At 44.0% G+C, this 23,874-nt stretch overlaps 1 protein-coding gene across 2 annotated transcripts in view; it reads right to left on the bottom strand.

Moving 5' to 3' along the window:
• Positions 1–10,295, bottom strand: part of MYO6 (myosin VI) — a 115,850-nt gene extending 105,555 nt beyond the window's left edge. Inside the window, exon 1 of one of the 2 annotated variants that reach the window (XM_087775209.1) lies at positions 10,192–10,295. The gene's annotated coding sequence lies outside the window, so the exon portion shown is untranslated. Of the gene's footprint in view, positions 1–9,419; positions 9,491–10,191 lie in introns of those variants that run through there. The other variant, XM_087775210.1, reaches the window with a different exon arrangement.
• Between the last annotated feature and the right edge of the window lie 13,579 nt (positions 10,296–23,874).

Genomic DNA, 23,874 nt, shown 5'->3' on the forward strand with positions numbered 1-23,874 from the left:
CACAGATGTGCTTACCTCATTGTCAGACTGGAGACTACCGGTGAGAGTTTTGTAGGTTTGCCTGCCTATACAATGTTCATCACAAAGTTAGGCCATGAATTTAAAATGGAGCAGCTCATCAAACTAAACAAAACAAAGCCACACGAGCCTCATGCACAGCTGTATCTTACCCATTACAATTTCTCCACAGAGTATGTACAGCAGAGGAAGTAACATCCTTTTGAGAAGGCTCCTGTCTTACCTGGATCCTCTCAAAACTCTTCGGCCATTTCCAACAGGATGACCGATGGAAATAAAAGAGGCTGCTAGAGAGAATGTGCCAGGTCCTAGGAAAACATGAGCCTATTAGGTTTCATTAATTACAACTAACCACACCTCAGCACACCTTCAGATGTCACTCCAAAACCTTTACCTGTCTTGGGGTGAAATACTTCGCCCAAATTGTGAGGCCTCATGGTCTTCTTACACCCACAGCAGGCACACCCAGGGTCAGTGCCTGGTCATGTACAGCAATCAGACAGCATCTTTCCATTGAGGAGGAAAATCATAAAATCGTAAAGGTTGGAAAAGACCTTTAAGATCATCAAGTCCAACCGTTAACGTTGCACTGCCAAGTCCACCACTAAACCATGTCCTCGAGCACCACGTCTACCCTTCTTTTAAATACCTCCAGGGATGGAGACTCAACCACTTCCCTGGGCAGCCTCTTCCAATGGCTGACTACCCTTTCGGTGAAGAAGTTTTTCCTAATATCCAACTTAAACTTCCCCTGGCGGAGCTTGAGGCCATTTCCTCTCGTCCTATCCCTTGTTACTAGGGTAGAAGAGACCTACCCCCACCTTGCTACAACCTCCTTTCAGGTAGTTGTAGAGAGCAATAAGGTCTACCCTCAGCCTCCTCTTCTCCAAACTAAACAACCCCAGATGGCTTTAAAGTCCAGCCCAGGCATGGTAGGAAGGGCAACCCCTGATGCTAACTTGTTTTGCCTTCCAGCAGTCAAACCAGCATTTTTCTTCCACTACAATCTCCAAGTGTTCCCTCTTAAATCTGCTGGGGTCTCTTCAGTCCTCTCAGCCCCTCAGCCTTTCCCACCTTGGCATTGCCCTTCAGCCTTCATGTCTTCCTCAAGAAGGAGCTCACCTCAAACTACTCTTCCTCCTCCTGCTAGTTTCCCTCTTGCCTGTTTCCACCTCCTCCCTAGGGCTAAAGCCGCAGAGTCACTCAGCAAACACGCCAGCGGCATAAAGTGGCCTTTGTCCGCCCTCTTCCCTCCCACGGGGATTCATAAAGAAACCAGGATTAACACAGAAAACAACTCATCTCAAATAGCTGGTTTTCTTTGACACCATACAAATTTCCACTTCCATCTGATGCACTCAAGCAGTCAGTACTTATTACTTACATGAATTCCCAATTTTTTACTAAAAAAATTTAAAAAACAGGAAATTACAGAACTGCATTTTTTAAAGGAATATAAAAAATTCTCCTTCTACAGAGCTCAGTAACTGATCCGGGACCGTAACAGAAGGGCTTGCAACAGAAGCTGCAAAGGGCAATTTAAAAAAAAAGTCTATGAATCAGCTTAATATCTTAATACCCCTACTAGGCTACATGAACAGACACACAACTCCATATCAACAGAAATAAAAAAGCTGACCTCCAACACTTGTTAAAAAAAGTACTTTCAGTTCCAAGTTAAAAGAAATCTGATCTATTATTTTCAAAATACATATATGCATGAAAAATTGGGAAAGGCTGTAAGGATTTAAATTTAAAGAGAATAGTCCACAAGAGTATATGGTCAACATACTATTTACATTTATCATTGCTGCTTTGGTGATGAAGATCTACAATTACAATTTAGCATATAACACAGAAACACCCATAGCGTCAGATCCCATATGGTGGAAAGACTGTATCTTCATTTACAATAGGGAAGACTGTTACAGCCCCAAGAAAAGCAACTACTCAGTCCACTGCACTACAAATAACACGTTCTGTGGGTGTTGACCTTTTGGGCAAGACATGACTTGTACACCATGATAACAGGCTAAGAAACTTCATGTCTAAGATTCTTCTCCCTAGGTTAGTAAGAAATAATCTTTTTCTTTGAAAGGATGTAGAACTTCAAAGCAAAACATAAAACAAGATCTAAAATTTGTTACCATCAGAATATGATATAAAATTTATTTGAAAATGTATCCTTCCCATAACCAAAGCTTAAAATTTGTTCTTGTATAAGTGATCTAAAAAATACTAGGGCATTACACTACTTTTCAAAAGGCTATAATGTATCTCCAAACACCTGAAGAAAAAATTATTTTAATTTATGACATTCATGCAGTGACTCAAACACTATCTCAAGGTCAGTATAATCTGAGATTGAGTGTCTGACCACAACTCATTTCAGATGCTTGAGAAATTGCAAGAGCACTCTAATGGGCTGACAATTAAAGACAAACATCATCACACCTTCTCCGAAACTTGTTTCTTCTGCACACTTGCAGTTAAATGCTCTGTTCCCAACAGTTCCGATTCAACACAATTGACAGACAAGCCCATTTCTCTTGTTTCTCCTGAAAACTTAGAAATTTGAAGCAATCCTCTTAACCATGGAAAATCAGTTACTGAAATCTATAAAAATCATTAGTCGCCAAGAAATACCTTGATCCCAGCAAAGAGCAAATAAGGATGACAAAGTGATGATGCAACACCCACAGGTATCCCCACAAATGAATACACAGCTTGCAGGCCTATTTTTGGAAAAAAAAAAATTAAAGGGGAGGAGAAAACAGGCCTGGCAACATGCTCACCAAAAGGCAAGCCAACAAGTACAAGCGAAGGAGAAACACACATCTTGTAGCATCCACATAAATAACCATCCCTGCACTAGAGCACAAATAGGCTGCAGAATACACTGCAGGATGCCGTGCATGTACCCAAGTCCCTGCCAAAAAAGGCTTGTTGCATGAACACAGCAAAAGCTTCAAAGCAATCAGCAAACACTGCAAAAGTAATGACTTATTAAGAGTCCATAAAATGAGACAAAGATTTATCTCATTAGTTTCCCTATCTTTGTAAAGGAACACAGGTAAGGGGAAAAAAAAAAAAAAAAACACAAAAGAAATTCCTCCCCACCCCCAAAAACATCACATGTACTAAAACCAAGCGTTCTTATCTTTATACAGTAATAAAAGTCCATGTTATTTTAGGGCTTTCTGAAGTCTGTGATCTTTTAAAATCCTTTTCGGTCCACTTGCTATGACTCTGAAATTCCCTGCGTATAGGCTTTATGTCCGCTTTTCTCTCTGTAACAGGAGAGGCATTTGTGTACCTTTTGATAGAGGCAATGAAGGGTTACACGGGTTTAAAAGACTGCAAAAAATGCTGTAGTTTTATGAGAGCTGAATCAGTAGCAGCTTACCACCCCAAGAGGGGTAAACCTTCATTGCTTCCCCTCATTTCTGCTCCTCACTGCATGTTCCTGCTGCCCTGTTGCATAAGCTCTAAAACTCATGACATCCCTCTGTAACACAGAGTTGGGGAAGAGAAAGGCGAGGGGTTTTGTTGCTTTCTGCAGAGCCAGCAGATTGCAGAGAGGTGCAGAAGAGCCCAGTGACCATCAGCGCTGCTGGGAAGGGAGTGGAGGGGGGGGCACAGCTGTGGGAAGATTTCCTCCTTTCGGGGGGCAAGCAGGCAACGACATCAGCCCAACTACTCACAAAACTGCAACCCTACAGAATCATTAAAATTTAAGTTATTAAAAATATTTGTCAGCCTCTTCATTCCTGAACGCTCCGATCCTTGTCCTGGAAACTCTGCAGTACGTAAGCAGGGCCAACAGCACAGGAGATTACCGCACACCGTTAAACCTCGAACCAGCAGAGCAGCTACAGAGCATCCCCCTCCCAAATCTCTCCAGTGCCTCCCCTCAAACAAGCAGAGCGTCACAGTGGCCAGGTTCAGCGTGCCTGCATGCAGCACTCACCCAGTGGAAAAAAAGGAAGACACAGCAAAATAGCCAATCTTTGCCATGGAGGATTTCATTAAAGATTTTTATTGCTATCAACTCCACTGCTATAGAACAAGCGTGATGAGCTGTGCTTGGACCAGGAAAGAGCGAGGCGTGGATGGGAACACAGAAGGGGGTGTCCTCACCCCACCACAGGCACGGCCTCGCTCACGGGTCGTGCCAGGGGACTGGAGAAGGACACGCTGCCCTCCCACGGGCAGCTTCTTCTGAAACACGGCTATTACAGCATCACCTTTTAGTCAGGTTGCTTTGAATTCAACGCACCAAGAACGAACCTGAGATGACCAAAACCTTGCTGAGTGTCACCGTAACAAAGAGAGCACGGCAGATGCAAGGGACGGAGTTCTGGATGATACAAATCATGAGCTGGACTCGCTGAAAATACAAAACAAAAACACTTACACAACTTCAGATCAGGCCTGAAGGATCCATAAAAACACTTAGATATCATTCAGGAAGCTGTTGCTACCTATAGACACAGATCTTGCTGATATCGGAGAGATTTTTGTGACCGCTGACTTTGTTACATTCCCTGCTTCTCATTTTTCTTCCCCAAATTTCAAATCACTCTGTCAAACATTGTTCATTACAAAGAAAACAAATTTGCTCAAGAAACTAAAGAATTATCCAATATGTAAATAATACTGTTAAGTTAATTGTCCATTTAACTACCTTTGCAAAATAAATTCAGCAAGCTCATTCAAGGCAGGTTGCTTCAAAAAGCAAAGATAAGATTTCTTTCATTTGGAGTTGAAAAAGGCCTTTTGTTGAGTATTTACAAATCTGGGGCTCACTCAAGACTTCCAGCTGAAGAGTCTCGGAATTTCTCTATTGATTTTTCTGAGAGCAGGCCGGGCCCTGAAAGATGCACGTACAGACGCAGCCGCACCAGCTCTAGCAGCACTCATGACAGCTCCGTTTGGCACTGCTAGGGCTGGATCCTGGTTTGGAGACTGGCCCCATTCTGCCTTTACCACTGTGGCCAGGTGAACACAGCAGCAGCAGTGCTGTGAGCTGCACGTATGGAACGTGAGGTTTAACTCCAGGTGCTTCATCCTTCTCTCATTCCCCAAAGCAAGCATGAACTACCCTTTATCCACCTGCTTGCAGAGCGAGGGGAAGCATTCAGCTGACAAGAAAAGACCCCCAGCTTGACAGAAGTGTTTCACGAGTCGCATAAACTCCGGGTATGACCTGCAGCGTAGTCACGGCAGCACAGATACCACCCCATGCTAGCCAAGCGTTTGTGCATGCCATGCTACTGACAGTAGCTTCAATTTAGCTCACAGAGCTCCAGCATGCCTACAGGAGCTGCAGCCAGCACTGTGTCTGCAGGGTAAACGCTGCCTGGCTGCAACTCACTCCCTTGTCACTCGGAAAAAGTGAGGGTCCTGCAGGGGCTCCTAAACTACCTTCACAAGGCCATGCTAAGCGGTCCACGGTGGCAACAGGCTTTGCCCTTGAGCTGCGGCACACAGCACGGCAGCAGGAACAAACCCAACCAGTCCTCCCCGGCCCCATCGCCTCTGCTCCGTTTTTGCATGCCGTTCAACAAAAGAAAAAGCAAGAACTTGCTTTGGCTAAATCAATTTTTTTTAATTGGTATTCTAAGATAGTTACTTATTGAAAGACAGAACGAGTGTGCTCTTTCCAATAAAAGTCATGCTATTAAATATGTGCGGTCATTACTTACAGAAATCACTCTGCCAGAGATTAAAGAACCCACGGATTTATCTGTCTTTTTCTTACCATCAAAACCTCAGGAAAAACCAAGAGGGCTGTTGATACTTCACATTTAGCTTTGCAAAACTGGTATTTTGGAAAAAAAAAAAAATGGTTTCAGCCACAGACTTCAGTTCAAATGCTGTATGTTCTCCGCATGTTCTTTATATTATTATAGTGTCTATCAATACTTCAGAAACATGTCTCAGTCACTAGTATTTACTACAAACGTAATAGTCATTCCAAGTAATAGCAAAGCAAAAACCTAAATAAATGGCATGCTATGTTAAAATGTTAAGTCATTTTTCTCTGCCCACGCATATTTTAAAAACTGGATTGAAAATCAGGGCACCTAAAGAAACATACTACAGTCTAATTTTTTTTAAACAGGCTGACAGTTCTTTAAAAGTGTTTCAGAAAAGAAGATGCTGTAACATTTGGACACAGGTTATGAAGCCACATACAGTATATACTACAGTAGATGATGAATACCTCAGGTTTTATCCCTCTGATGTTCCTGGTTTAAATCACAGTATGATCCTACACTTACATTTCCTACGGGATTACGGGCTACACTCCTAAACCACAGCATTTTGCCGTCGAATGCAATAGTTTGCCTCAACACTAACTATTTTAAAACCAAACACAGAAAGCTGTAACATCAGATGACCAGCAATAATTTAAAGATTCTAGGTCTTTATCACAGAAATTGCATTTCTTTGGGGCACTAAAATTACTTTTTCCACATAAACTCAGGCCAGAATACAGAGAGCACCTGAAGAAATCAAGTTCAACTCCCTGCATGAAAACAAGTAAAACAGTTGTGAGGGAAATCTTTAATATACCCTTAACACAAGTCCTATTTGACTTTCAGAAACCTTTGCAAAAAGGAGGTTGCACAACCACAGCTTGTTCCAGTTTTCCTCAAAGCGTAACAGATTTTAAGAACTACATCAAATCTTTGGCACAAACTAGTTTCATCTTTTTCAATACAGTCACTGACAGAAGGACACAGATCACTTCTCACTAATTTTAAGACTGTAGCATTTTCTTGTCCCCTCATCTCACCCTGTTTCTGCTAGAACTGAGCTTGTCTAGCCCTCGTAGACCATGCTTTCCAAACACACGTGGTCTCTGTCAATGATGCTTTCCAAACCCTTCCTAAGCCATGATGACCATTTCTGCCGGATTGAGACGTTTGCATTCACCTTTCTCAAAGGGCTATGGCCAAAACTGAACACATTATTCTGTTAACTTAAGCTTCACTAGTATGAAATGTTGAACGATAAAACGCAACAGTACTGCATCCCGTTGCTTGGCGTGATCCCCCATAACCCTCAGATCTGCTTCCACGGCGCTGCTGCCAAGTCGACTTTACCTATCCGCATTATGGGATCTCCTTCCTGAAAATTTTATCTTGTGCTTGAATACAGCTTGAATACTGAATTGATCAAAAACCTCTTGTCCTCTAAAACAGAGCATCAAAAATAAGGCCTGAAACCCCTACTCGGTCTCCTTCAGACTTCGTGATAATTCTGCTGATCAAAGACATCAGTGACACCACCAAAGTACAAAGGTGCCAGAACTGCCCCCAGCATTACTTCAGCTGACTTCCCAGTTTGATAACGACTCATAATCAGCCCGTGAGAATAACCACCCCGAGTCGCTATCTCTAGACCTGGTTGGTCCCTTTGGCTCAGCTGTTCTCAAACACTTCAGACGAATAAATAATTTTACTAAGAGCAGCCCTACTGGGTCAGACGGCAGGTCTGTTGTCTCCAGCATGCCGCCTGCAGTAGTCAATGCCTGAAATGAATATAAAAATTTGGTAAATACTTGACAGTACTTTCCCAGTATATTCTCCCAGGCTCTATGTGCAGCTCAGTGACTCCCTGAGCTACAGGAGGTACTCTGTACAAGTTAGCCCTAGTGGATTTTTCTTCCATGAATTTGTCTGGTTGCTTTTCAAGCCCCTGTAAACTTTCAATATCCACATGCTTCAGAAAGGATTTCCAAAGCTTAACTAATGTACATTGGGTCAAAACCAAAACACACCTCTCTTGTTTGTTTTGAACCTACCAGCTTAATCTCAAGCTTCCACATTTTGTACTGAAAGCGATAATAAAAGTTAAGCCTTACTCACCTTTACCACATCACTCACAAGACCATCAAAATTTGTAAAACCTCAAAAGTTTCCCTCAGACCAGCGTTATCAAATACCAAGAGAATACGAAGGTTAGATTGGGTCACAAAGCCTTCTCCACCCCTGCAGACCAGGCATAAGGAAGCGCTACTTCACCTTCCTAATGAGAACATTATGATTAATGAGTCAAAATACTGACCCAGTATCAAAACAAAGGCACATGGTGATCCCAGATCCTGAAGGACAGAGTACTTAGCGCAGATTATACATCAACGCCCACTCAGGGTGGGGAAACGAGTTCAATTTACAGTTTCTGCAAGCTAATACTGACAGGGTTTTAATTCAGAAAGCTATTAAGCCTCACAGCAAACTTTACTGCCTTTATGTTCGCTCTGCTGGCTTTATAGTTTCACACTCAAAGGCATAACTGTACCGTCACTAAATAGTTTATTAACTTATAAACATTAAAAACACATCCATTAAAAATGCAGTCAAGCTAATCCTAATTTCTATGTTAGTAAAAACAATATCGCAAAGGTTTCTAACTTTTGCTCTGACTATTTCGATATTTACTCTCCCGATCTCAACAACAAACTCGGACCATTTTTTTGCAATTATTTTATAAACCATACACTTCGTAGTTAACTTGTACATTAGCACAGCTTTATGATAGTTAAACAAATACTGCAAGAACACGTTTACTTACACTTTTAAATCTGCACAAGGATAATTTCAATCATTAAATCATTTCTATTGTTATTAGACTTTTTTTCTTAACATTCCCCTCTGTCTTGAAAAGAAAAATTGCAGATGACATTTAACTATGGAGTTCATCTCTACCCTCTGTTAATTTGTCAGAGAAATTTGTCCCTTTGTTTGCAACAGAAGGAAGACTCAGCCCCGCGGCCAACCTTTGTACAGCGATGGCTACAAACCCAGTTCATAGGCCGCTCCGCAGCCCAGCGATGCCAACTGAACTGTAAGAAATGAGATCGCCTCAAAGGTCTTTTTCTTCCGAGAACAAGACAGGACGCAAGTCACAACATACTACTTTTCTCCACCTTTGTAAAAAGGGGCTGACAATCAACAATATTTAGATCAAATAACAGGTAACAACCATCCTTTTATGCAACCTATAATCTATTAATTTAGCGATCTCAATCTTATGGGCCTCTGGTGGCATTAGGATTTACTAGTTTGGAATCTGAGAGCCAAGTGTCCGACAAACATCAACTATAAATATGCTGTGTTGCAAGTTGTATTCAAGCGATGGCCCATTAAGGGGGACGAACCTTTCTAAGTTTTCCTATTCAGTAACAAAGGCAAGTTACAGGAACTGGGTATCAGTTTTTGGTAGTACATCACACTTGCGCACGCTGCTCTCCAAAAACGCAGCCTGCAGAAGTACTTCAATGAGAAACACGCCAAGAGAAGCTGTATTTTAATTGTGCTACCGGTCATGCTCTGTTTGGCCGGTCAAGGCTGTAAAAAATTTCTTTTCCGTGACAAGGACAATCCTACCAGCACAGAAATGTTTCGGAAACAAGGAGAGGTGCTCAGCTGTAACTCAGCATGGATGGCATTTTACAGAGGATGACCCTTAAAAAAAAAAAAAAAAAAAAAAAACACACAGGAAAGAAATTCCCACGGCAGCTCATTTAAGGAAGTGAAGGAAAAAAACCACTTTAGACTGTTGATTGCACCTAATCGGGGAGGCGGAGCGGGGCTGGCGGGAGCGCTGACCCCGCGGCGGGGCTCCTCCCGCCCCGCACCGGAGCAACCGGCCCTCCCCGAGCCCGCAAGACCCCGGGGCCGGCGCCAGGGCGCATCTCCTGCCGCGGCCTCGGCGGCGAGAGGTCTCCTTCCTCACCGAGGGGCGCAAGGGGAGGGCTACCGGGCGCAACAGCCGCCCGCCTCTCTCCCTCCCCGGCGCCCTCGCCGCCCCGGCCCCGTCCTCGCCCCCAGCCCCGAGCGAGCGCCCCTCAAAGAAGTAACCGCCGCTGCAGCCCGCGTCCGTCACCAGAGGACGCCAGCCCCCGCAACGCCCCGCTCCCCCCGAGGAAGCCTCTGGCGAACGCCCCGCCGGGGAGCTGATCGCACCTGCCGGCGGGCCGGGCCGCGCCGCCGCGGGGCCGGGCGGGAGGCGCCGGCGGGGGGAGGCGACGGGGCAGGGCGCCGCAGCCAGGCCAGAGGGCCGGCGCCCCCCCGTCGGGCGGGGGGGAGGACGCGGAGGTGCGGCGGGGGAGGGTGAGGGGCCAGGGGCCTGCGGCGCGGCCCGGCGCCGCGTCCTTACCTGCTGCTGCTGCCGCCGCGCTCGGCGCCCGGCTGCCAGCCCTGCCGCCGCGGCTGCTGCGCTGCTCTGCGCCGCCCCCCGCCGCCCGGCACGGCACGGCCCGGCCCGGCCCGGCCGCCCGGGACGTCAGCGCCACAGGGGCAGGCCGGGGGCGGGGGCTGCGCCGGCGAGGGCGGCGGGAGGGGAAGGAGGAGGCGGAGGCGGTGGCAGCTGGGAAGCCCGGCCCGGGGCCGCCGGCCTTCCCTCCGCACCAACGTTGCCTGACAGGGGGCCCCGGCCCGCCGCCCGCCCCGGGACTCCCCGCGGCCGCCCCGGCCGGGCCGGGCAGGACAGGGCCCGGCGGCCCTCGGGCAGCCCGACCCCGCGGCCTGCGCCCTCCCGCACCGGAGGTGTTGTGCGGGGGGCTGGTCTGGGCACACGCCTTGCTCGTGGTCCTTCTGGGAGGGGTCGGGTTTTTTCCTTTTTTTTTACCAATGCAGTTAGATAAAGGGTCAGTTCTGGGGTTACCTTTGTCTTAATTAACCATTACCCCATAAAGAAAGGTACGGAGTTGGTGGTGGCTCTCCTGCAGCGGCCAACCTTGGAAGTCAGAGATTGTTTAACACCCAGCGCCTTGCCCTGAGCTCCCCCGGGCCCAGGCCCTGCGGTGTCCCTGCCCTCACAGCCCTGTCCCCCGGCACCCACCTTGGCAGATTTTACACGGGCTGGAGCACGTAAAATGGGGTGGTCGTACCCACTGCTCAATGGCGGAACAGCATCTGCCTGCCCCATCCCTGTCCCCCCTGACCCTGCAGCTCCCTGGAGGCAGCGCAGGTGCCGTCCTGCCTTCCTGCGGGCCTCCATGGTGGCTCTGCGGGATTTCTCTGGCCCCTGCCTATGCCCGGCTGTTCATCCCCGCAGCTGGTGCACTGGTGTGACTTGGGAGAGCGGCCTGACTGGACGGCATTGCATCATGCTCAGCTGCGGCATCGTGCTCAGCTGCGGCACCACACCACCGACGGCAGCCACAACCGCCCCTCCCTGACCAGCCCTGCTGGAGTTTTGTGTCACCTCCCCGTCCCTCGGCTTTACGAGCATTCATTCCTAGCGTCGCCCGCTGGTTTGTCAGCTTTCCCATAAACACTTCTCTTCATGCAATACTTCACAAGTAGCACAATGACCCTGACTGTACGTGCAAAGCCTCTTTGCTCTCCACCTGATGGCCATAAAATTCTTGTGTATTTTGCTGACAGAGGGACGAGTTCATACCTCAAATTCTCTCGTGTTTTCTTTAATCTTGCAGGCCTCACTACTTTTCTTTCATCAGGGTGTGCTTCGCTGCATCCTTTTTGAGTGTTTGGACAACACCAGGGACATTGTGAGTATATCCACTAGCTAATAAACAATTTAAACAAAATGATTTCTTCCAGCCCTATAGACATGATGATAGTCATAACGATGCCTTGGCCTCTTTTAGGGGATAAAGGCAAACCCCAGGGGAATGTCTCTAGGGAAGGGTTCTGTCAAGGATCAGTGTGGATGTACACACGGAAAGGAAAACTGGAGTACCCAAAGCTCCTGAGTAATGCCGCATCCTGGGCAGAGCATGGGTGGAGTTAAATCCTGTGTCCAGATTAACATTCCTACAGCTCATGAAATGTGCTGTGAGCTTGTTTGGGTTTTTAAAACATTCAACATGCCTGTGAAGCGACAAGGTGAATTTGACAGTTGCGTCTTCGCTTGACGTAATTCAGGAATGTTTAACAATTTGGACAAATCAAAATATTGTACAACTTCTAGAGAATGGGAGTTTGCCTTTGGCATTGCCTTTCAGGGCAGCACGTTACATGTTCAGCCTTACGTTTATTTGTAAAAGACAGATAAGGATAATTATTACCTGGAAAAAAAAATGACTGGACAACTAAATGAAAATGTAAATGTGCTGACTGGATGAAACCCCCTCTGTTAGCAAAACAGGATACAATGTCAGGAAATGGTCAACAAAATATGTTCAGTGTAAATAAGCCGGTCGGTTCCACAGCGCTGGGAAAGCCAAGCAGTGCTGAGCACTATCTCACCATCTGACATGCCGCTCCCTCATCAGGAGAAGCATCTCTGCTCTCTCTCCCCTTTTTTTTCCCTGGGAAATCTAAAAATAACCCGAGATGCAGCAGCATCTGTTCTGTAAATTTTCTGGGAAAATACAGGAAAACTCACCCACAAGTAAAATCTAAGTGTAAGAACTTCAACCAAAGCAAAGGGGGGAAAAAGAAAGGGAAAGAGCAAACAAGGCAAAATATATTTTACTGTACCCATTGTGTATGTGTAAGGAGGCAGGCAAGAAGCATTCCTGATTTCATTCCTAGGAAAGATGGACTGACCTCTGTAATTTCAGTCTAACCAAGACTTTTCAGAACACCAGGAGCAGTGTGGCTGGGTTGGAGACGCCAGCCAGTTTTTGCTTCATAGCTGTATAAGGGACAGACACCGTTCAGGGCTGGGAGGGAGAGCTGAGTGCCCTTAGCATCACCCCGTTCTTCCTGCACCTCAGTGTGTCAGGCAGGGGAAAGAGCAGCAGAGGAGCATCTGTTTGCAAGTTGCAACACACGGATGAGGTCTGTCGGCATAGCTTTCACTCAGGGGCAGGTTCACACTGTACCCATCAGACCACGAGGGTCTGTTGTGATGAACGAGAAATATATATTAGCACCATCTTAAATGTGCAAATGCGATATACTGGACAGCCTACCGGGAATCCTGCAAGCGTGGCAAAGGCAGAAAGATCACCGAGGCAAGGCAGCACGACATTTTAACAGGACTATCGACATGCACATGTGCCCCTGCTGCAGCCCTGCTGCAAAGAACTGACAATATTCCAGGTGCTTGAGGTGTCTTCATCCCCCCAGATATTAAAACTGAATATTTTAGCATGAATTCAGGTTGTTACAGATTATAGTAAACAGTTTCTGTCATTGAAGTTGACACGTATTTTTTAAAAATATATGTTAATTGTATGAGCCACTGTATTTTGTCAGAGCTGATGAATGGCAGGGTGGAAGGATGAGCAGGTAAAGGACCCCAGGTGACTTCTCAGAAAACCCTGAGAGGATATTATGTATGTTTTTATTTCCAAGAATATCATACAATATCCTGGCTATTTAAATTTCTAGGAAAGTGAATTCTTATGTATAATTCAGTCGATCAAGATTGAGAGCATTCAAAAGGGCTCTCACGCTTGCATGGCTAGAAATTTCACTCCTGAGATGGCTGTTCTCAAGTGGTTAGTATCATGAGTGTAAAGTTTCTCTCCCCACACTCTATTATGAAAGACTAAAGTGCAAAAATCAGGTTTGACATCGACTGCAAGCCTTTACTGTATGTATCTCTTCAGATGGAAAGCCTGTGTTTAAATCGTGTTGGTATTAGCTGGGTTTCCCCATGGAGTACACGTAGCTACAACTGTTTTACACATCGTATGTATTGGGTAAAGTTCTGTCTGTAAAAATGTCCATGGGCACTGACTTAAGTCACAGCCAATGACTTAATGAGGCCAGAAGTTCATTGACTTTATATTGCTTTGTTGGCATACTCCAACTATATATGAACGTGATGTAATTACACTGTTATCTGTGTAATGTGGTCGTGTTAAAATACCTCACAGCTTGTCAGCATCAACTCTTGGAGTTTCCTGACTGTTGAGTACTTCAGTTTAGTGCCTTGATACTCTCTAAAATGATTTTATAGTTTTGCAATTAATTTCTGAAAAAAATAAACCTAAACTCACTGGTTTTAAAACTGTGTTGTAATTACCCGTGCAGGGTTTCCAAATGTAGCTATTGTAGCTGCCAACGTAGTCCTGCCTGCACAATTTATCTGTAATTTGTCTGGATAAAGAATAGCTTGCTCATATATTTGCAAAAGAACATTTCTAACGGGCTCAAGGTTTAGCAGCCTATGTTCAGAGACAGAGAAAAAAACAAGAAAATTTCCTGGGATTTTTAGCAGTAGTATGCTTACCAGCTCCAAGATGTCGTTCCTTTCAGAATCAACCTTTCGTTTCTTTCCAAGGAGGCTTACTCTAGATAAGCGCCATTCATTTCCTTATCATGTAAATTATTTACTGGAAATTGGTGTGTAAGCCTTATTTTATCTGCTCCCTTTCACTTAGTGTTATGTGCACATACATAATTCTCTGATTTTGACAGCTGTGAAATGATCCTTTTTTTTTTCCTCTTTCTTCCCAGTAGACTCTACATGAACCCCTAATTTGACTACACCTATTTTTTTTAATATTCTGACTTTTCCACAGGCCTTCTGTATTCCAACTGCTTTGCAGTTAGTTACAAAAAGTTTAGACAGTATGCTTTGAGGCAAGAGCTCCTATTTAAATGTTTCATTTCAGTTGGTAAGTGGTTTCTTCCTTTGTGTTATCGAACAACATTTTAGTTAAGAAAGGTTGATGGTTTTGCATTTCCACGCCTAGCAACGTGTGACCTGTTTCTGAAGCTCTGTTATTTGACTGGGAGTAAGTCTCTTGGACTGGCCCCATTTTTCTATTTCTTCTCCTTAAAGGATAATTCAGTTAAGCAAACAGATTATTTTGAATTGTGGGTAGCTCCAGAGAAATAGGCTTGCATAAATAATAGCACGAAAGGAGGTAAGAGGAATCCCTAACTTGTCAACTCGTAATCCTTCTGAAGTCCATTGCTTTTTGTTTCAATTTTGTGAGCAGATTCATTCTGTATACCCAAATGGCGAGGACAGGAAAATGAGATTACAATACCCCAGGAGCAGCTGGAAGATATTCCTGGAGTCATCCCAGTTTTTGAGGACAGATGGATTCCATTGCCGGTGCAAGATGCCCCATGTCTCTGGGGAGAGGATTTGCTTTTGTTTTTGCTGAACCTTCTCTCTGGCAAAGATATTGTGGGCCCACTCTCACGCATATTAAAAGTAGAATGGGCCCCACCAGTTCAGATGTTTCATCTGGTGGACAGGGAGGAGCTGTAGTATAGGAATGAGAACCCAGTAAAAGCCACACAGGTAACACACAATAGCAATTACCATAGGTTTTTTTTTTAAATTTTTGCCTCCCCCACCCCCAGTGATCACCTATATGATTTTCCTTTTATCATCAATTGTTGATAAAATAACTGCAGCCTCATCTGAAAAACAAAAGTACCCTGCGGTAAATACGTAACCTATAGATGTCCGGTATAGGGCTGTTCTTCGTTCATGGAGCAGGAGCTATTCACCTGTAGTTAAATGAACTTGAGTATGGATTAGGTAGATCACAGTACTGATAGCTTCCCACGCTTCTTAGAGAAGTAGAGAATTTTTTAGTGAATTCTGTGAGGATATTAACTAATTTTTAAATCTATCTATGTGCAAAGGCCACTGCTCATCTAGCATGTTCCCAAATGACTGCACCCTGTTAAACATACTGGGAGGACTTTTCTTCCATTCCATTTCAAACATTTCATTTTAAGCAGTTTTAGCTTTAGCTTTTGAGCCAGTCTTGAGAAAGAAAAAGTAAAGAGCAATGAGTGATCCTCTTGAAATTCTAACACACCTTTGGGCAGGGACCAGAGGTCTGGCAGTAATCTAATTCACAGAATAAGGGGGTCCAGATGTGGCTCTCCTACACTTCTCATTGATGGAAGAAGAAAGAAAGAAAAAATAGTCTCAATTAAAAGGCAACGTGAGGAACATGCTGCTAGGCTGAAAAGGAAGATCGCTAATGCTACTAAGACCATAATGAAATTCTGCAAAGCTCTGGCGGGCGCCTCCCTCCTGTCTAGCCCTCACATATCACTGTGGGCTTATTATACGGAACAGAGACAGAGTTTAATTTACATTGCTCGTTGAATAAATCCACTCTCAAAGATGTAGATCCTGTCCTTGATATCCGTCTGGGCAAACCACTCAATGAACTCGCCTGGGGACCATTGTTGCATGAAGGAATCATAGAATATCTCCAGTTGGAAGGGAACCATAAGGATCATCGAGTCCAACTCCCCGCTCCTCACAGGACTACCTAAAACTAAACCATATGACTAAGAGCATCAGACAGAAGAATAATGCTTTGCCAGAAAAGTAGGCTGCCGAAGCAGCACGTTGTTTCAGCGTCTCCCTCTGTTCCTTTAAAGTGCAGTTACATGTGCACTCGAACGCTATCAAAAGCATGGACAGACTAGACTTGCCTCCCCATACCCTTCCCATACCTGTACTAGCTAGGTTACCTTAAAACTCACCGTCAGTGCTTTCCTGCTGGTGAACAGCCCTTGAGTTGAGTTTTACACCCACACTTAAATTCCACCACCAGCTCTTCAAACCCTTGTGGTAGGACTTTTAGTACAAGATAAGGCAATCCTCGCTGAGATGTTAAATACCCACTGCAGCATGACGTTCTCTCTTGGCGTGCTTATTTGGCCCAGGGAGTGCCAAATACTCCAGTTTTGACTCAGTTACTAAATCTGCTAATAATCTGAATCACTTATCTGTTCACAGACAGCTCTAGTAATGGGAACCAGGTGGGAAAGACTAAAGACAGCCTGTTAGTTTAGTTAATTCCTTGTGAAACCACATATCTGAAACAGATGCAGAATGACATCTCAAGTGTGGACATTCAATGCAAATACTAGTAAGTGGGATTTTTTTGGCATAAATAATCAAACCTGGTGGATTCAGAATGCTATAGCAGCCCTTCTCAGTATGGTCAGCTTCTCAAACAAATGAGGATGAACTTTGTCGTTAAAAATAAGTTTGAAATCAAAAGATATTTCCTCCACTTCCCTGAACTCTGGGGATTTCTGACTATATAAACAGGCTGATGATTGCAGTAATTTAGTGTCACATTGGCTGAAAAATGGGAGGACTGTGAACAGGGTTTGGTATAGCAGCAGACTATGTAGGGCACAAACTGAATGTCATATGAGCAAAAAGCAGCAATAATTGATAAATCACAACAGTTAATATATTTAACAGGGTCTACTTAGAAGCACATCTAGCTTGTAAGCTGCAGCTATTCTGGGGAAACAGACATTTCTGTTCTAAAGGTAAAGTCACTGATTCCTGGTGAGAGTAGTTATGACACTTTCTAAGCATTTTGTAAATACTTTTTACAAGACACTGAAGTTGCCTATTTAATTAATTTTTAAAGCTATTAATTGAAAGACCTCTCTGCTGAACAGAAAGAATATCCTAATCATTCTAGATAAATAGCAGGTATCAAAAATTGCTGAGTTTTGCTTTCAGTTGCTTATAATAGCTTTACTAACTTTCAGCTGCCTGGTTTAAAATTTTCCAAGTTAGGTATTTGCTTCAAATTGAACGCTAGCTGAAATGGTTCTGCTTACAACGTTAAAGAACAGTAACACTGATTAAGCTTTGCAAGAAAGTTTCCTACAGACTTGTAGCACAGATTTAAATTTGGCAAGCGATTTGTCTTGTATGCCAGAGATGTGTCCTTTGCCGTTAGTCTTGCAACGCAACCAAATTTAGCCGAGCTATGGACCGGTGATGAGTATTACCTATGGGCTGGCCTTGACCCCTGCAGCTTCATTCTCAGAACAGCGCACCTCTAACTGCAGCGCTCCTGCTGCAGTGCTGCCCAGGATTTCCTTTGCAGCCACCTCGCGCCTGCCAGGTTTGTCCCACCAAGCACAGGAGCTGAGGGCAAGCACACAGAATCACAAGGCGGTTGAGGCTGGAAGGGACATCTGGAGGTCATCTGGTCCAACCCCCTGCTCAAGTAGGGTCACCTAGAGCCGGCTGCCCAGGACTGTGTCCAGGTGGCTTTTGAATATCTCCAAGGATGGAGATTCCACAGCCTCTCTGGACAGCCTGTGCCAGTGCTCAATCACCCTCACAGTAAAAAAGTGTTTCCTGATGTTCAGGGGGAACCTCCCATGCTTCAGTTTGTGCCTCTGGTCCTGTCACCAGGCACCGCTGAAAAGAGCCTGGCCTCACCTTGTTTGCACCCTCTCTTCAGGTGTTTATGCACATTGATGAGATTCCCCACCTGAACCTTCTCTCCTCCAGGCTGAACAGTCCCAGCTCTCTCAGCCTTTCCTCATGGAAGGAATGCTCCAGTCACTTTATCACCTTTGTGGCCCTTCAGTGGACTCCCTCCAGTATGACCATGTCTCTCTCGCACTGGAGAGCCGAGACCTGGACATAGTATTCCAGGTGCGGCCTCACCAGTGCTGAGTAGAGGGGAACCTCCCTCAATGTGCTGGTGACTCTTCCCAGTGCAGCCCAGGATACTATTAGCTTTCTTTGCAGCAAGGGCACATTGCTGCTATTCAACTTGGTGTCCACCAGGACCCCCAGGTCCTTTTCTGCAAAGCTGCTTTCCAGCCACTTGGCCCCGGGGCCTGTCCTGGTGCCTGGGGTTCTTCCCCACCAGGGGCCGGACTTTGCACTTCCCTTTGAAGGTTCCTGTCAGCCCATTTCTCCAGCCTGTTGAGGCCCCTCCAGATGGCAGCACAACCCTTCAGCGTATCAGCCACTCCTCCCAGTTTTGCATCACCTGCAAACCTGCTGAGGGTACCCTCTGCCCCATCATCCACATTGTTAACGAAGATGTTGAAGAAGACTAGACCCAGTACTTACCCCTGCGATGCACCGCGGGTTACCGGCCTCCAACTAGGCGCTGTACCACTGGATCTCCACCCTCCAGGCCCAGTTGTTCAGCCGTTACTCAGTCCACCTCACTGTCTGCTCACCCAGCCCCTACTTCCTCAGCTTCTCTGCTGCTGAAGCTCCTTTGGCAACACAGGATCATGGAGGAAAAAGATAGCAGTGGCCATTTTTCCAGGGTGTAGATTGAAGAATCAAGCTTAGAGACGTGATAAAAGATTAACAGATGTAGAGCCAAGAGAGACTGGGAGAAGAACCAGTGCAGAAAGGATATCATCTGGGGTTTGGAAGGGAGGAAAACAGCAAGGGACAAGTGGTGCTGGGGCAAAATCTGCATCAAGCACCAGAATGAGTTCTCCCTAGAACAAAACTAAGATTAAAGCGCATCAGCGTTCCTCTGCTGTCAGCAAACAACTGGAAAAGTCACTGGGATTTGTGCACCATGTTTTCATCTAAGTAAGCAAGAAAATGGCAACATGCTATGACTGCTTATGGAGTAAGAAAAATCAGAAGTGTGGAATTAGTTCTACGAGTGACCATCATATACTGACAATGGAAGTCAGAAAACCCCAAATACGCAAAATATACATTAAGTGAGACAGTTACAAACACAAGCACTAAAAAGGTAGGAAGCATCAAAAAATTATTAAATTGTCCAAAGAACTTTAATTTAGTCCACCTGCATGTACAAAGTTCTGTGTAATCACATGTGATGTTTTCTCCAGATACCACTTCTCTCAATGGATGCTAAGTCTAGTGCTTAGGGAACTTAAAATTTCACAGTAAAGACAACTGGGAGCTGTACGATTCCTGTTGTTCCGTGAGAAGGTACGATAATGAAAAAAATATTTCTCATTGTTAAACCAACTAAATGCTACATTTCAGATATGAACACATGACCCATTGCTACAGGAAAATTATCTGATATTTGGCAAGTTACTTAAAAGTATTTTCCAGTGGTCATTAGCTATGTTCTTATTTTCAGGTGCCCAACTTGAGACGCTTAGGAGTTGCAGGAGTATTTGCAAAACCAAAGAAATCAAATGACAGCTCAGTACACGTACTGTAGAAAGCACTCACCTGTGTAAAGACCAGAGCAAAAATTGTAAAACAGAATTAAATGCTCACTTTGACGCTGACTTCTGATAATCTCAGCTCAATAAAATTTCAATCTAGGCAAACAGTCCTCCTAACCACAAAATTAGTTTCTCTCTTCAAGTAGCTAAGTAAACAGCAAGCATCTTTTTAAGCTTACTTTTCAACATCTGCAAGTGAGAGTAGCTGGAGCGTGAATTTCGACAGTTCAGTTAGAGTAACTTAGCTTAGTTAAACTAAAATGCTTTTAACCTCTTTCCCTGAACTTCAGCACTCAATTTGCAAAATGGAGATAATGACATCAAGCAACTCTGACTGTGAACAAGACAGTGAAGCCAAGATCGCTCTGTCTAGCTCCTAACTGGCCTGAAAAATTTAGTGTCTAAGTAAAAGCATTTGAATTAGACAACGTCTCTATGAAAAAGGGAACCTCCTTTGACTCGGAGGACTAACTTACTTGCTTTAGACAGACTGAGACACAGGGATGCAAGTTAGGTACTGATCAGGCTGACTATACTGCATCCCAGTTCATTAACAGTGTATGAAAGAGTAAGAATAATTGAGAGTAGAATGAAAAGCTCACAAGACAGATGGTACAGCGAGGTGCAGAGCAAAAAAGAAGTAATAAATTCATTCAGGGAACACTGCTTCTGCAAAACATACCCCTGGTTTCCCTGGGGGGGGGGGGGGGGGGGGGAAGCTTTCTAATTAAATATCGTATCATAAGCTGTCCATACAAACACATTCAACACATTAATCCAGACCTTTGTTAAAAATGTCTTCTTGATTCCTGAACCTGAACATTTGTTTGCAGTGGAAGGAGTCAGTGCAAGTTTTGTTTGAAGTCTAGAAATTTCAGTGGTCTCGTAGGACGGGAGGAAGCTGTGCAACTTCTCACGGCCTTTTACTGCCCTTTTGTAACACGGACAGATATTATTACAATATTGTTTACAAAGCAGTTTAGCTTTCAGAACCAAGGAACATTTAAGTAAGAAACATATTCCATTTGTTTGCGTTCCAGCACAACCTATGTCCTATTTAGTTTTAATTTCTGTGAGAAACATGTCACGCTTTTGATAGTGCTTTTTCGGGGTTGGCTTGATTTTCTTGCATGACAGAACCCACACGCTATCCAGCATATTACTGATGTATAGTATGATATAAATTTCCAGGCCTGAAGCTATAGAATATGAAGATCGCTAGAGCCGAAATAATTACTCTGTATTCAGCCTGCTGCATAGATAGTGAATTAATCCTAGAGCTTTACATTCCCAACAAATTATTTCCTGAGAGTTCCTACAATTAATGTGGTAGGTTTCGTCCACTAGATACTTAATATCCCTACCCAGGCTACCACGGCACTCCGCCTTACATACACGTAAAGGTAAGGGAAACACGTTAGCTTCCCGAAACATGAGTCAGGAAGGACAAACCCGAGGTAAACAGGTGCTGTCGCATAGCTTGATTTAAAACCTGTTATATTTGGAGGAGAATGGGGGTAGAGGTTCGTGTAGCAGTTTGCGAACTACTGCTGTGAGTTGACATCGGGATATTTAGTTATATTTAGAGTGTGTGCGTGTATATATATATTTAGTTGACATCAGTATATGTGCAAAAGTAAACTAAGTTCCTAAACTTAGAAATATAGTTAAACAGATACGGTTTTGTGTAAAGAGTTGATAAATTTCACTAGGTTAAAACCACTGGGGAAATCTAACATGTTTTAATTTCTGGGTTAAAGACCAGAGTCTGAACGTAGACGCTGCCGGAGCAGGGTGCTTTTTTTCCCTTAAGCGGACTCCGCACAGCTTACAGCGGAAACAAACTAGCCTGGCTCCCGTTAATCTTAAAGGTATTCAGTCAGCTTACAGTAAAAGAGAATCTGGTCCTGAAGATGGAATTTGTAAATATCATCTAAATCTATGATATTGCGCAAATGGACACATGCTATGTGGATTTGACTATTCCATTAAAATAAACCATCTACTTAATAAAAGTACATCCAGCCTTTTTGTTGCTGTTGTTTTTCTCGTATACAAGAATCTTTTATTTAAAAAACAGTAATCTTCTTTCCTCCCTCTCCTGCATTACTTACCATTATATACTGATGATTGTTTTGGGTAAAGTCATACCCCAAAGAACGCTAGAGCGAATCGCAAAACCCAACAAAATAAGGAGGGATGAAGAAGAAAGGGGCAGGGGGGGAGGGCAGAAAAGGCAGACAAGGTAAGTCTCTCTCTTGTTTACTGGAATTTGGATACTTTTTAATCCATATAACCTTCTGTTCTTATATATTCAGATATGAAGATAGCTCATATATCTATTTAAGCATCATGCATCACAAATAGCACTGTTTACTCTCCCCCAAGAACATCAACTGTGAGCCTCACAGAAAAAAAAAAGAAAGAGATAAAAGAAAGGACCCAGCAAAGGAACAGCCTGGCCGTCTGAATCTAGGTTGCGGCTAGCAATTACTCACACAACTGAATAAAGAATCCCTAAGGTATGGTGTACGTTACCGAGGTTCCTTTTGTAACCACAGGTTTGCAGAGTCCACGTGCAAATTTTTTTAAAAGCAAGCAAAATCCAGCCAGTCAGAAAACTTCAACAGACCACAACAGAGAGAACAGTCGCTTTCCAGATTACGTCCTCACTTAACCAGACTGGAGCCTACAGAACAGACATCTTTCATCACACCTGAGTAAAGCAGAAAGGATTTGATTTAGATATATGGTGGTGAAAGATAAGTATAATGGCTGTTACCTCACTCTTACTGTTTCAAAGTTGTAACATCAGCTCCCCTTTGATTTCCTTTGAATCAGATGGGAAGAATCACAAGACTTGGGGGGATGAAGTACCTTTGTGGACCCAAGTCACGGCACAGAGGTTCTTCAGGGGTACTAAAATGAAATAAAATCTTTTATCCAGATTCCAGTACCTCTCATCATCGTGGCCCCAAGAATCAGGACTCCAAAGCACAAGCACCTTTATAGCTACTTCTTCTGTTCACATGCTAAAACACAAGTATCATGTTATCAACAAAGGGCAATGTAAAGCTTTAACCAGTGACTGGAAATACGTTCTATTTAAAAGTCTGAGTAAAATACTTTACAGTGGGTTGGTAAACTAAGGAAACTGCTGCAGTTTGTTCAACACAAAGGTCTAGTAGTTCACCCCAATTTCCAGAGGAACTACGTTAACAGGAATTAAAAATCATACATAATCTCCTTGTTCTGCTTTACTCATTTGCTATGCAATACATTAAAAAAAAAAAAAAAGCATGGTTTTCTCATCACAGCATAAGGTTTGCTTGATTTTTCAACTCTTTCTTTACTACATGTGTTGGAAGTCAGATTCCTCCAAGAAGGGAATGCGGTGCAACCTCAAAAATCAACAACACAGTTCTTCTGTTTGAAGTCTCTGGTCTTTAAAGAGTGTGCTCAGTTTCTTAAGCTAGAAAAATAGGAATGTCACAAGGGACTACTTAGACGTCTCCTCTGCTTTTGCAGCTATCCTGCAAATGTGCACCAGAAGTACATGCATTTTTTATGCTAAGTAATCTAAAACTTTTATAAGAATTCTTAACTGTTATTCTACCCGATGTGAAAAACAATACAAACAGATACATTTAATTAGGTAGCCACCTGATACCTTACACTGCCAAACGCAGTCATGCTACTCTTAAAGCATTCGTAATCTTAATATACAACTTACACTTTCCTCAGAGTGTATGCGTTATCATACAATTATTACACAAACACATCTAGTCCCCACCCCACTAACCTCCCCTGAATAAATGTGATTCAGAAAACTCACTGGTAAAACTCCTTGTTAGATTGCAAAAATCCTGTAGCGTAGCTGACCATTACGTTAAGGACAAATACCTAACAAGCACATGCGGTAGTGAGCTTTTTAAACCAAGTCAGTAAGGTTTTAAATAACTCATTCTTAATTCTGTGGTTTTTT

The sequence above is a fragment of the Nipponia nippon genome, unplaced genomic scaffold (assembly GCF_047370975.1).
Source record: "Nipponia nippon isolate SJK-2023a ecotype South Korea unplaced genomic scaffold, ASM4737097v1 scaffold_4, whole genome shotgun sequence".
Lineage (NCBI taxonomy): Eukaryota > Metazoa > Chordata > Aves > Pelecaniformes > Threskiornithidae > Nipponia > Nipponia nippon.